Below are 12,883 nucleotides of genomic sequence, written 5' to 3' on the forward strand. Positions count from 1 at the left end.
GATTGCCTCCTCATGGTATTTCTGAGCATATTCTTCTATACTTCATTCTTCCTATGAAGTGGTAAATCTAGAGGTTTGATGAGACTCCAGTTCAGTTCTTTTAGCAAGAATCTTTTCTAGGTGGCAGTGTGTAATTCCTAATACATCACATCACAAGGCTCATGAGGTCTGGTTGTCTTACCTTTAGTCATATCAACCTGATCTACCCATTATAAATTTCCCCATCAACCTGTGATCGGCCGGCCTTACCATCCACTCATGATCATTGCCTACATCTGTGACTTCATTAGGGCTTGAAAAAAATGGCAATTTAAAAATATTCTCTCATTCCTTTGACATTTGTTGTGTGGAAATATATTAAGAACTTTCTCTTACTACCTGGTTATCCTGGAATATAGTTTGTACAGGAAACAAAATAAATGCTTGATTCTGTCCTTTTATTTAGCAATTTCAGAATAGTGAATTGATACCCTAGAAGTCTCCACAATTTACCAAATAATTTTTGTTTATTTGTATATTGTGACTATAAACTCTTTAATCAGTTGTAGTCATTATTCTTTTTGCTCAAGTTATCCCATCTTTGGCTAATGGAAGCTCTTTCAAGTTGATTCCTATGTCCCTTAGATAAGACCCACTTAATTCTTGATTGTAGGGAGGTTGCTTTAGCCTGCCTGTGTCTCATTTCCCACATGTGAGTATATAGCTTAATAATAAGGAGTATGATACTTTGTAGAGTTACTCTGAGGATTAAGTGAGATGTCCCACATACAAGAATTTAGCACACAGCATCTGCCCCATGTAAGCACTCAGCAAAGTCAGTAATTAAAGCAAAAGTTTTCTTATTAGATGTGCCATTTATTCACTCACCAAATGTTTATTGAGGAACCCCTGCTCTATACTGGGTAATATTTAGATGGGGAGACATAATAGTGAACAAAATCCTTCCCTTGTGGAACTTACACTCCAGTGGGAACACATGCAACAAACCAACAACCACAGAGTGTTAGTGGTGATGAGTTCTGTGAGGGGAAAAAGCAGGGTAAGGGATGATGATGGAAGACCATGGGTGGGTGAGTGGGAAATCCCATTTTTGGTAGAGTAGTTAGTGAAAGCCTCAGAAGGTGAGCTTTGAGCAGAGCCTTGAGGGAAATGACAAAGTGAGCCATGCAGATAGCCGGGGAACGAGTTTCAGGCAAAAGGAAAGTGAATGCAGAGACACTGAGCTGGGAGAACTCATGGTGAGTTGGAAGAACAGCAAAGAGGCTGGTATGGCCAGAACTCTGAAAGGATGGGGGAGAGTGGATAGAGATGAGGTCAGAGGTCGCTCAAGCCTTGTACCCAGGACAACTGTTTTGAAATGTATTCTGAGTGACGTGGGAAGCCATTAAAGGGTTTTGAGAGGAGTAGTGATGTGACCTGATGGTTTTTGCAACATAAAATATAGTGTGTGCTCAATAAATGCTTTCTCAAATACATAAAAGTTAAAGCAGCAAATAAATAACTATTATGAGCACATTTAAAAGTTGCTTAAAGCCTTATAACTCCCATTATCTGTCATACTTGTGCCCCCCATCTGTTTTTTTCTTTACTTGCTTGTTTTTTGAGGAGAAGGCTGTACTAACATCTTGAAATAGGAAGGGTCCTATGTTCTGAGGAAAGCAAGAAAGTGCAGTGTGTGCTTTTAGAGAGGCTTTTGGTGACAAGGAACCAGAATGTAGAGTAGGTGGAGGAGAAGAAAGCAGCACAATCTTTGTAGGGAGAAAGACCAGGTAGTGAGTGGGAGTTGGCCCAGAGCCTAGAAGTGTGAGCGGACTTAACCTGGAAGTGTCTTTCATAAAGGGGCAGCATGGCCAACACAAGTTCACTGAGGGAGTGGGTGTACATGCATGACTTAACTCCTGGATCCACACCGTATTTAGCTTGTCCTTCTGGGACTCATTTCTGCCCATACCTCCTGTCCCCACTACCTGCCATAGTCTCCCCATGTTCCTCATCTGAAGTAATTCTTCTGAAGTTAATTTTTTTCACTTGTGAAAAAAATACACATCATATAAACATCACCATTTTAAAGTCTACCACGATTCAGTGACATTTAGTACATGTACAGTGTTGTGCAACTGTCACTATTTAATTCTGTAACACTTCATCACTCCAAAAGGAAACCCTGTAATTGTTAACCAGTCACTTCCAATTCCTCCTCTCCTTCCTCAGCCCTTTGCAACCACTAATATGCTTTCTGCAACCACTCATCTGCTTTCTGTCTCAATGGGTTTGCCTATTTTGGGCATTTTCTGTAAATGAAATAATAGAATATGTAGTCTTTTGTGTCTGGCTTCCTCCAATTAACATAATCTTTCTAAGATTCATCCATGTTGTAACATGTATCAGTACCTCATTCCTTTTTATGGCTGAATATCATCCATTGTATGGATATACCACATTTTGTTTACCTAGTCATATGTTGGTGGATATTTGGGTTGTTTCTACCTTTTGGATATTGTGTATAGTGCTGCTGTGAACATTCTTATATCAGTTTTTGTTTGAACAGTTGTTTTCCATTCTTTTGGGTATATACCTAGTAATGGAGTTGCGGAGTCATATGGTAATTTTATGCTTAACTTATTGAGGAACCACCAAACTCTTTTCCACCATGGCCACAGTTTTTTACATTCCCACTGTAAAGTGTAAGGGTTACCATTTTTTATGTCCTCACCAAATCTTATTTTCTCTCTCTCTCTCTTTTTTTTTTCCCCCAAATTCTAGTCATCTGGTAGTTTTGAAATATATCTCATTCTGGTTTTGAGTTGAATTTCCATAGTGGCTAATAACGTTGTATATGTTTTCGTGGGCTTAATGGCCATTTGTATATATATCTGCTTTGGCGAAATGTCAGTTCTAGTCTTTTTTGTGTCTTTTTTTGTGGCTCGCGGCGGCCGCTGGCCGTAGGGCGTGTCTGGCTCAGCTGGGCGGGCACCCAGGACCACCCCGCGAAGCTGTAGCGTCCGTGGCCTCTGTAGTGAGCGCCTGAACCCGCCGCGGAGAAAGGTCCGCTGAAGAAAGCTCAGTCTCAATTGTGCTTCCTGGCTCTTGCCTCCCAAACGTGTACCATTTCCACTTGATGTCATCATGCTCAGAATGGAGTGAAAGGGATTCAGTGACAGATTCAGTTTGGAGGATAAATAATCATATTGCAATGTTTTCCTTGGGAACCACTGTTTCCAGAAGCCATGGTCTTTGAAAATTGCCATTGCTGCTGGCCTTGTATTCCTGGGTGTTTTGAAAGAAGATGTGCCCCGCTGCTGGCTCTGAGCTGCCTGTCACTGAGGTCGCCCTGGCCTGGCCTTTGACAAAATGAACACACCTGTGAGTGCTGGATGTCTGAGCTCCCCATGACCTGCACTGGAAAGATGCAGAGCGGCGGCCTCTGAAGACCAGCTCCCTCCCCTTCCCCTTGGCCTTGCCCTTCCTGCTCAGGGTCCACCATGGAGACGCTGTCCCAGGACTCTGCTAGAATGTCAGATCTGTTTTAATTACTACAGCCCCTAGTGAAGGCCAAGTTGCTGGATTGCAAGCACACCTGCTGTTCAGTTTGCCTCCAGCAGATGAGGACCAGCCAGAAGGACGTGCGATGCCCCTGGTGCAGCGGTGTCACCAAGCTGCCCCCTGGCTTCTCCGTGTTGCAGCTCCTCGACGACCCGAGGTCCTGGCTGTCATCACCATTCCACACACTTCGGAGCACATGCCGGTCTTCATCAGACTTCCCGGCAGTGGGTGCTACATGCTGCCCCTGCCCATCTCCAAGGAGCATGTGCTGCTGCCCGGAGATATGAGCCGCCGCCTGCTGCCCAGGAACCTGCAGAAGTCCATCACTGTGGTGACCATCCCTGCTGGACAGCAGCCTCTGCAAGGCAAGGCTCCCCAGGGGGTGGCGGAGGAGGAGCAGGACAGGTGGGGCATGGTGAAAAGCTCCATGTGGTTGAGGGTGTGCGCTGTCATCTTGGTGGCTTGCGTCTTGGTCTTCCTCCTCAGCATCGTGCTCCATAACATGTCCTGCATTTCTAAGCGCTTCACTGTGACATCTTGTGGCTGGAGAGGGCTGCAGGGAAGTCTCTTGTGGGTGCCAACTTAGGGGTTGAGCACATTGGTGATGAGATCCCAGTGAGAAGATGAGGGGGCGACACTGACCATTTGGTGCTGAGAGCTGGCCTCTGGTTTGCCTCTTGATTTACCACAAGACAGACATGAAGGGCAGAAGGTGAGGTCTCAACAAGATACCAGGCAACTTGCTCTGAGTACTGATGGCAACAGCTTTGAAGATGATTGCATGCATCCTCATAATCATGTATTCAATGGACTGTAATTTCTGATTTTTCAAAATCATGTTACGAGATAGACATATTCTACTTAGACATTAAACTCTACAAGTGCATACAATGTGATCTTCTCTAAATCCGTTAGATTAAAACAAAGATGCTATGTATGCAAGTAGAATTAAACCTGCAAATCCATGTAAAAATTCAGTTAACACATGCAGTGCTGGCTTCTTTACTTTTTTTGTTTTCCTTGAAACTCAGTCTTCATTTAGTTGCTGAGGCTTTTTATACATTTTGAATGGCACCAAAACAAAATAAGTCAAAATGGACAGTCGTTTTTTTTTGAGAAAATATTTTAACAAGTGTCTCCAGTGTGTTGTGTTTTGTCATGAACCTTCATTTTCTTCACTTGTAATTAGAGATCCTACGTGTTTATTAAACTGAAAGCCCAATAGGGGAGCAATAAACCGAGACATCATGAGAAAAAAAAAAGAGTACTTTACATATTATGGATACTAGATTTTTATTGGCTGTAAGATTTGTAAATATATTCTCCCATTCGCAGGTGTTTTTTTTTTTTCTCTTGACAGTGTCCCTTGACACACACATTTTCAATTTTTATGAAGTCCAGTTTATTTTTCTTTTGTTGTTTTTGGTGTCATATCAGAGAAACCATTGCCAAATCCAACTTCATAAGGATTTACTCCTATGTTTTTTTTCTGGAAGTTTTCTAGTTGTAGCTCTTAAATTTAGGTCTTGGGTCCATTTTGAGTTAATTTTTATGTATGGTATGAAGTAAGGGTCCAACTTTACTCTTTTGCATATGGATATCCAGATGTCTTGGTATGAGGTCCATTCTTTATAAGCATACCGAAGCTAGACACGGTACAGTAAATATTAGGGGTCACATACTGAGTCTTTAACTGGCTCAGATAAAGAAACTGCTTACCAGGTTCTGCCCACACAGCCCGTTTGAAAAGTGCATCTTGACCTTTACAGGTCTTCAAAGTTTGAGTGGCAACCTGCTGTGTCTTTCTCTTTCAAAGCTGGAATGAATGGAAATAAGTTAGCTTAGTTACAGTAAGAAGGACTGTATCTAAATGCAAATACTATTATGCATTATTTAACTTTTAAAGAGCCTACTAAAAGTGTCCACCAAGTCTCTTAAAATGTGGGGCAGATATTAATATGTCTGCAGTCACTTGGGGAGCTAATGAAAATACTTTTAATATTTCCTATATTCTGATGTCCAGAAATGGTAGGAAGTGAAAGTAGAACAGTTAATAAAGGTCATTAGTGCCACAGGCACTTTTCTACAAAGGTAGATAAATGGCAAAGAAAGGTCAGGCCACCAAGCTGATCCTTGGCTGCCTAGCCCTTCCATGCAAACAATGGGTCCAGGACAGACACTTCTCCAGGGCAGACACATAGTTTTTAGATTTGTTCACAAACTTAAGTGAGACCAGTGAATCCAGTAACCATCAGAAAGCTTTTTTTTTTGTTTTCCTCCTTCAAGCTATAATATTATTTTCATAAATCTGAAGAGAGCAAATTTTCATTAATTTTTGTTCTTCATTGCTTGGGCAAGGGGGTGGATTGCTTTATTATTTATTAATTCTGTGAGGCATTTTCAGAATGCCTACTATATGGAGGGTTTCAGGTGCAAAATGATTAAAAATGATCCTATAGCTTTAATAATTGTTTTTGCCTTCTTTATACATTTTGATAATATGTACACAGACAGACACATAGTCACCCTACCATATTTCAAACAGAATTTCAGGTAACCTTGCTATTAAAATCTTTAGACTTCTACGTGTCTTGTTTCTACTTTACCTGGTTCCTTAAGATAATGAAGAATTTAGGGCAGCAGGAGGAGGAGGATTTCTAGAGAGAGAGAAAAAAGCCCCCATAGATGTCTTTAATGTTGAGTATTAAGGAAAACAATCTGAAGTATTATTAGACTTGAATAAACTCATGACATTCGAATAAAAGTGAATCCATATTTTTAAAAAAATGTTTAATTTTGAAATAATTTTAGATTTGCAGAAAAGGTGCAAAACATGGAGAGTTCAAGTATATCCTTTATCCAGCTTTCTCTAATATTAACAATTTACAAAGTCATTGTACAATGATCAAAACCAGGAGATTAATATTGGTATAATACTATTAACCACTGATTTTTTTTTTTTTGATATTTCACCAGTTTTTTCCTAAAGTCCCTTTTCTGTTCCAGGATCAAACCCAAGATCTCCCATCACATTTAATTGGTGTCTTCTTAATCTCCTCCCATCTGTGACAGTTATTCTTTCTTTCCTTGGCTTTTATGATAAGTACTTTTGAGAAATACTGGTCATTTATTTAGTAGAATTTCTTACTTTGGGTTTGTTCAATATTTTCTCATGATTAGATTGAGATTGTGAATGTTTTTGCTTATTTTTCTTAAACCACAAAATGCTTTTGTGTCTTCCTTGTTGCATTGTGTCAGAGGATACATGAAGTTGATATGTCTTATTGCTAGTGGTGTTAACCTTGATCACTTGGTTAAGGTTGTATCTATCAAGTTTATATACACTGTAAAGTTACTATTTTTTCTTTCTAATTGATAAATATCTTTGAGGAGATACTTTGAGACTTTGTTAATATCCTGCTTCTTCTTGAACTTTTGCCCACTGATTTCATCTTTCATTGGTGGGATCTTACATGCAACAGTTATTACTCTGAGGTTTGCCTAATAGTGATTTTTTTATTTACTTCATTTCATCTGTATTTGTTAATTGGAAGAGCTGTCCCTTCTTTGTGTGTTTATTTATCCAATTATTTATACGAATATGTTTTCGTGGACATTTTACTCTATGGGTTATAAACTAGTACCATCATTATTTATTTTGCGGCTTAGATTGTTTCAGCCTTGACTTTGACCAACTTCCATTTGCTTTCTATATCTTTTTAATAGAACCCATCCTTTTTTGAGTACCTGCTTCTTTTCTGTGATCACAATATATGCCAGGCTTATCTTATATTGTTTCTGCTCCAGGCCTGGAATTAATGACTTCTTCATGGAGTCCTGGTTCCTTTTGTCAGAGAATGATATTTGGAAATCAAGACCTGGGCTCTGGGTATGCTTACTGTTATGATGATTGTCCTCTTAGCAAAGACATGTATGTATATGAACCCATGCATAGACACACATCTGTATATCTACCTATCTGTGTATATTTTCTAAACCAGAAGTTCATATTGACACTTCTATTTCCAATTCAGTGTGACACATTTCATTCTAGCTCTTTCCCTTTCTTCATTCATTAAGTTTTTTTTCCTCAGGTACTGAGACACTTACACTATATTCACTTCAATCCCAGTAGACATGTAAAATAGTTTTAGAATTGCCAATACGTACCCCTGTGAGAAACAGATTCAATAACTAGAGGACGTTATTTGCATGTTCTTTTTGTCTTCACAGTATCCAGTCAAAATATTGTTTTCCTAAGTTAATAAGGTTAGTTTCTCCCGGCTCCTTCAGTGTTAGTTTATTGACTGGTAATGCAGTTGGATTTATTTGTTATACTTTATATTCTCTCCACATCTGGTTGGTTTTAATTAATTATAGGGCTGAGGAGTATATGAAACATTGCTATGGTTCTAATAGTCAAAGCTATATAAAAAGATACATTCATGGTAGCTCATGCCTGTAATCCCACCACTTTGGGAGGCCGAGGTAGGCAGATCACCTGAAGTCAGGAATTTGAGACCAGCCTGCCCAACATGGTGAAACTTCCGTCTCTACTAAAAATACAAAAATTAGCTGGGTGTGGTGGCAAGTGCCTGTAATACCAGCTACTTGGGAGGCTGAGGCAGCAGAATCGCTTGAATCTGGGAAGTGGAAGTTGCAGTGAGGCGAGATTGCACCATTGCACTCCAGCCTGGGTGACAGAGCGAGACTCCGTCTTAAACAAACAAAAAAGATACACTCCAAGAAATGTTCTTCCTCTTTCTCCCTATTAACTCATTCCCATTCCCCCTCCTCTTTATAATACCGTGTTCCCACCCTTCCTCTATAGGTGTTTAATCTCTTAACCAAGATAAATCTTTGGTTTGTCCTTCGTACATTGATTTGGTACAGTTAATAGCTATATGAGTATTTTCTTATGCCCCCTTCTCTCATGTGTGAAAGGTAGCATATCATTGATACATTGTTTACTTTGCATTTTTCATTTAGCAGTATATCCTGGAAACCACTCCAAATCAATTCATAGAGATCTTTATCATTTAAAAAAATGGTTGCATAGAATTTTATTGTGTAGCTATATCAAAATTTATTCAAATGATGTATGTACACTGTATTAGTTTTCTATTGCTATAACAAATTATCACAAACTTAGTGATTTAAAACAACATAAAATTGTTTATCTTATATATCTGAAGGCCAGAAGTTTGAAATGGTTCTCAATGGATAAAAATCAAGATGTGAGGGGGGCTGCATTTCTTCTGGAGGGTCTAGGAGAAAACCTCTTTCCTTGCCTTTTTTAGTTTCTAGAGGCTGCCTGCATTCCTTGGCTCATGGGCCCTTCCTCCACATTTAAGCTAGCAGCATGGCATCTTCATTTCTCTCTAATTCTGACTCTCTTGCCTCCATCTTTCACTTTTAGGACCCTTGTGATTACACTGGGCCGGGATAATACAGGATACTCTTCTCTTCCCATCTTAAAATCCTGAGCTGAGTCAGATCTACAAAGTCCTTTTTTCCCATGTAAGGAGATACATTCACAGGTTCTGAGGATTAGACATGGGCTTCTCTGAGGTCCCATTTTTCTGCCCACCCCAGGTACTTAGGTTATTTCCAATATTTTGCTATTACAAACAGTGCTTCAATGAATAACTTTGTTCTTTCATATTTTTATATTGTTGGAGGTGTATCTTCAGGGTAGATTTTTAGAGTTGAGATTGCTGAGTTAAAGGCAAGTACTTGTTAGATACTGCTACGTTTCTCTTCAGAAGGGTTTATCAATTTGAAAGTGGCTATTTTCCCAAAGTCTCACCAACAAAGTATGTTGTCTTGCTTTTTAGTTTTTGCTAGCCTGACAAGCAAGAAGTGGTATCTCAGTCTTGCTTTAATTTGCTTTTCTTTAATTATGAGTGAGTTTGAACATTTTCTCACATTTGAGGGCCATTTATATATCTTTTTTTTGTGTGAATTTTCTGTTTATTGGGCTCTTGTCTACTGTCCCTCAAGTGTTCTTTGAATATTAGGAGTATTGACCTCTTGTCTATGGATATATCTTCCTAATATTTTATCTCAGATTGTCACTTGTTTACGGTGGTTTAAAAATTTTTACATCATGAAAAAAAGTTTAGTTTTATGTGGTCAAGTTACCAATATTTTATTTACTCTACATTTTGCTTCTTGATGTAGAAAGCTTTTCCCTATACCACAGTTATCCTTGTTTCCTGTGGTACTTTTGTCTTCGTTCATTTTCTGTTGCTATAATCCAATATACAGACTGGGTAATTTATAAAGAATAGAGATTGATTTAGCTCATGGTTCTAGAGGCTGGGAAGTCTCCTTCCTTCTGCATCAGGACATGGCGGGAAGCATCACATGGTAAGACAGAGCAAGCAAGCCCAAGAAAGCTTGGTTTTATAACAAAGCCATGATAACAAACCTACTCTCATGATAGGGACATTAATTTATTCATGAGGGCAGAGCCAGCATTTATTCATTCATGAGGATAAAGGATTAAGTTTCCAACACATGAACTTTGGGGGGACACATTCAAACCGTAGCAACTTGTATAGCTTCATTTATTGACATTTAGATTCCAAATCCATTTGGGGTTTATTCTCATATATGATATGAGATAGGGATCTAGTTTTATCTTTTTCAGACGGCCACCTTGTGGTACCTATACCACTTATTAAGAAGTCTATCTTTACCCCCAGTGAGTTGAGATACTACCTGTATCACATACTAAGTCTCTGTATGTACTTGCATTTGTTTCTGGACACTCTAATTCACTGGTCAGTTTGTCTAGTCATGTACTAGTATTGTAATGTTTTAATTATAGACACTTTTTAGTATGGTTTAATGCTTGTTGAGGCTACTATACCATTGTAGTTTTTCTTTTTCAATGTTTTCTTGGATAATCTTTCATGTTTGATTTTCCACAGAAATTTTAGTGTCAACATGCCCAAGTATAAAATAGTCTGTTGATATTTTTCATTGGGATTGTATTAACTTATAAGTGTATTTGTGAAGAACTATTGAGTCATTTTATTCAAGAATAGGAAATGTTTTTCCATTTGTTTAAGTCTATTTTAATGTCTTCCAGAAGCTTATAAATAAACTGTAGGCTAAACTGAAGAAAAAATGAAATTTTAAGTTAAATTTAAAACTGTAATATCTTGTCAGTAATTGGAAATATATTCTTGTAGTTGGATTTCTTACCTAGCCAGCAAGAGGATGTGTTAGCAGTGGCTTAACGTCATGGTATGGCTACTGAGGGCTGTGGATTCATTCTTCTTTGTGTGCACTTGGAGGTTCACAGGCTTTGGAGTCACACATACCTGTGTCCGAACCTGACTCTATCACTTACTGGTTCAGTGACCATGGATAAGTGACACAGGCTCTCTGAGTCTGGCTTCTTCATCTCTAAGATGGGGAGAAGGATACCCAAAAATTGGTTCATGTAGCAGAGTAGATGCTCAATAGTGTTTCCCTCTTTTCTTTTCTTTCTTTTTTTTTTTTTTTTGAAACAGGGTCTTGCTCTGTCTCCCAGGCTGGAGTGCAGTGGCATAACCTTGGCTCACTGCAACCTCTGCCTCCCAGGTTCAAGTGATTCTCCTGCCTCAGCCTCCTGAGTAGCTGGGATTATAGACGCATGCCACCATGGCCCGGCTAATTTTTGTATTTTTAGTAGAGACGGGGTTTCACCATATTGGCCAGGCTGATCTCAAACTCCCGACCTCAGGTGGTCCACCTGCCTCGGCCTCCCAAAGTGTTGGGATTACAGGCGTGAGCCACCGCAACTGGCCTGTTTCCATCTTTTCTTATCTGCTTTCTTTTCTCTTATTTGCTCTTGATGACTACTCCATTTTTTCTTTCATCTCTAGTTTCATTATATACATAACCAGAGAGTAAGTTAAGCTAAATATTATCATACAAATACCCATTTTATTTAGCCATATAACAATTAATATTATATCAAGCTGAAGTAAATAATGCTGATTTATTTCATCTAGAGTGTTGTGTATTGGTCTCAAGGTAAAAGGCTGTGCTTTAAAAAATGGAGACAAAATTTTATTGTTCATTTGTAAACGCTTATTTGATATACTGATGCCATTTCTAATCTTTCTCTGTGGTACAGGCCATAAACCTGTACTAGAAGTGAAATGTTTTAATTTTCTACTGTGGATCTGCCTTATTCCAAGAGCTATGCAACAGACAATAGTGTTAGACAAAGTTTCAGTATGAACAAATTAATTCATTTTTATAGAGAAGCATAATCTAAAACATAATTTTCCCAACCCTGCCTGCTTAAACTGCTTATTGCCTTAATTATGATTTCAACATGATTTTGGTGACTTCTGTTAATTTCTTTTTCTTTTTTCTTTTTTTTTTTTTGAGACAGAGTCTCGCTCTCTTACCCAGGCTGATGTGCAGTGGCACGATCTTGGCCCACTGCTCACTGCAACCTCTGCCTCCTGGGTTCAAGTGAGCATGTCAGCTAATTTTTGAACTTTTTTTTAGTATAGATGGGGTTTCACCATGTTGCCTAGGCTGGTCTTAAACTCCTGACCTCAAGTGATCCACTTGACTCAGGCTCCCAAAGTGCCGGGATTACAGGCATGAGCCACTGTGCCCACCCACTTCTGTTAATTTCTATGTCTTGAGTTTATAGTGAGGTTGATTGCACAGATTGTATAATGTAGTGTAAGCTTTTATACTTGAAAATGATCACCTTAAATGCTTATTTCAGTCACAAATAGAAAAATGAATAGGTACAATTAAGGCCAGTAATAGCAATTTTTCTTGCTTTTAAAAATAAAGTTTTAAAGTCAAAATATTATTTTATTATTTTAAAAGCAATCATTTTATCATCTTATATGCTTGGTTTCTAGGGTTTTTAAAGGTAAAAATTTCTCCAGGTCCCACTTCTCCTATGCTTGTTCTTAGATAAGAATTTGAAAAGCCATGCCTTAGAAGGTTTCTGGGAAAAAAAAGTTAGAATTTCATTATTCCAAGATACAATGGAGGTATTCCAAGATACACTGGGTGAACATTCTCATTCCAAATAGGAGAATTTGACCAAAATAAAGGGGCTACAGGCCCCATGCATCTAAAACCCAGCAGGGCAGTCATTAAACCTTAAAGCTCCAAACTGATCTTCTTGGACTTCATGTCCCACATCCAGTGCACACTGGTGTGAGGGATGGGCTCCCAAGGCTTTGGGCAGCTCCACCCCTGTGGCTTTGCAAGGTTCAGCCCCCACAACTGCTCTCATGGGCTGGTGTTGAGTGTCTGTGGCTTTTCCAGGAGCAGGGTCTAAGCTGTCAGTGGATCTACCACTCTG

At 39.0% G+C, this 12,883-nt stretch overlaps 1 protein-coding gene and 1 pseudogene across 5 annotated transcripts in view; both read left to right on the forward strand.

Moving 5' to 3' along the window:
• The window catches only part of PLGRKT (plasminogen receptor with a C-terminal lysine), a 270,391-nt gene that overhangs the window by 205,921 nt on the left and 51,587 nt on the right, over nucleotides 1-12,883 (forward strand). The gene's annotated exons all lie outside the window — the stretch shown is intronic.
• LOC101129203 (E3 ubiquitin-protein ligase RNF152-like) lies at nucleotides 3,483-4,719 on the forward strand (annotated as a pseudogene).

This window comes from Gorilla gorilla, chromosome 13, assembly GCF_029281585.2.
Source record: "Gorilla gorilla gorilla isolate KB3781 chromosome 13, NHGRI_mGorGor1-v2.1_pri, whole genome shotgun sequence".
NCBI classification, from domain to species: Eukaryota; Metazoa; Chordata; class Mammalia; order Primates; family Hominidae; genus Gorilla; species Gorilla gorilla.